This window comes from Sylvia atricapilla, chromosome 3, assembly GCF_009819655.1.
Source record: "Sylvia atricapilla isolate bSylAtr1 chromosome 3, bSylAtr1.pri, whole genome shotgun sequence".
NCBI classification, from domain to species: Eukaryota; Metazoa; Chordata; class Aves; order Passeriformes; family Sylviidae; genus Sylvia; species Sylvia atricapilla.
Window position 1 is genome coordinate 10,562,403 of NC_089142.1, and position 2,080 is coordinate 10,564,482.

Consider the following 2,080-nt stretch of genomic DNA (forward strand, 5'->3'; position numbering starts at 1 on the left):
TCCCTCAGGCCACCAAATTTCACACAGTAATAACATACAAGCCCAGGAAAATGACAGAATATGTATTTCAGATGAACAGAACATACTTGTTGAGTTGTGCTTACACAGCAACAGGCTGACAATGTCAGTTGCTACAGCTCATGAGTAAACCTGAACTGACACTGCCAGGAACAGGCACAGCAGCACTGGGCCAGCCTTGGCTGCACAGACACTTGCTGGTTGTCCTGTCCTCTTTACAGCTGCCACATTGACACACCAATACCCAGCACAACTACTTTGAAGACCCTTGGGTGAAGATCCTTGGGGAATCCTTGACTGTAGTTCTCACAAGCTCTCCATCCTTTGGTAAGTCTGTAGTTTCTAGCTTTGGAGCCCTCCACAGGGCTTGCCAGGCAAAGACTTGCAGCACCTTTGGAGAGACTTCACATTAATCTTGTTGAAAAGTCTAAGATTCAGAGGTCTGGATTCATTCCCCCACACTGTGCCAGCATTACACACACACATTTGCCAAAGGCATTGACCTCAGCAGTCCAGTCAACCGAGGCTCTCTGTGTGAAAGAAAAGAGGGTGCAAGTTAAGCCTTCGGTATAATGAAATGTCCTCTACACATACTTTTTTTTTTTTTTTTTTTTTTTCCCTTTGCAGAGAAAGAATATATTGAATACATCCAACCTGGAAATTTCTCTACAGGAAGGAAAATAAGAATAAAGCATGACAGTTAATGTGTTTTCTTCAAAGTCAGGAGCTGAAGTTGATAACCCATTTATAAGGTCTATGACCTACTGAAATCTCATTGAGTGTCTTTTTGTTCTGTGATTTTACAGCACCACTTAAAATGAGGTATAGCACCATTTGAAATGATTTTGTGATGTAGATACTTGCTATTAAATTGTAGAAGCCTCTGATTAGAAACAGTACTTTTGTTATTACTGATGTTGCTCTTGTCATTGCTGTTATCTTTCCACACTCTCAAGAGAAATATTGAAAACAGAGAAATGTAAATAGTGTTTTAATAATAAATAATACAACTTGAAAGTCACTTTCAAGGGAACTAAAAACAGGCTACTGAAGTGTTCTCTACCCTGATGCAAGCACAGTAAGGATTGATGAATGTGTCTGAGGAACATTCAAGTCACTAAAACAAAAGGACAAGACACAGCATGAGAAGATTTTGAGTGTGGCTCTTACCTTCAGCTGCAGCTGAGTCCCATAACTTCAGCTCAAGACCCTCTGCGTCAGGAAATTCCCACCAGCCATCACACCAACAAGGTCAGCCCAGTTTTCTTGGCTCTGTGGGCGCCAAGTGCAGGAGAGGGACTGAAACAGTGCACTGCAAATGCATGACCCAGCAGCACAGCTGTGGGAAAGCATGTGGAGAAGGGCAACTGTGGGAGCCTCACACTTAATGCTTGAGCTTGGAGAGGTCTGCAAAAATAATCTCCCTTCTACTGAGAGGATTTGAGAAGGGAGGAGGGGTGTCATATGGGGAGCACCTTCCTGTGTGTTCCTACAGCAGCAAACACAACAGCTCCCCAATGCTTTCTGAGGCCCTTGGAAACTAGCACAACACAAACAATAACACATTATCATTGCTTTAAGTCCTTACCTGTTTTCTCCCAAAAGCTTAACTTGCCAAAAGGAGGGAGGTGACTTGAACCAGAAATGGAATACGTATTCTCTGCAAAAGAGAATCACATCATAACTCAAGTAACAGAGATGTTGTGTGCAAGTTGCTGACAGGTTTGAGGCCATATCTTAGAAAAACCCTAAATTTCCTCTTTTATTTACACTTCTCACTCCTCTTTCCCCATCAGGAGTGCTACACCAATGACTTACAATCCTCTTTTTGGACCTGGGTGGTAACTGTGCAGTAAAAAGCACTCTTGCTGCAATTAAACTTTGTCTCCTTTATTAGTAGGTAAAATCAGTGTCCCACACCCCTGCTTGGAGCAATTTGTACTTTTTATGACTATATTCCTATTCCTCATTGCCTAGGAGGTTGTAGAAAGTGTATTTTTAGGTTTTTTCCTTTTTTTTTTTTTTTTTTTTTTTTTCAGATTCCAAAAGAGACAAACAAAAA

At 41.5% G+C, this 2,080-nt stretch overlaps 1 long non-coding RNA gene across 1 annotated transcript; it reads right to left on the minus strand.

Moving 5' to 3' along the window:
- Positions 1-455: 455 nt before the first annotated feature.
- LOC136358761 (uncharacterized) lies at positions 456-1,665 on the minus strand. Its single transcript, XR_010743163.1, has 3 exons — positions 1,607-1,665; positions 1,189-1,290; positions 456-548 (listed from the first exon to the last, which is right to left on the minus strand). It is a non-coding gene; the product is annotated as an uncharacterized lncRNA (long non-coding RNA).
- Positions 1,666-2,080: the final 415 nt, after the last annotated feature.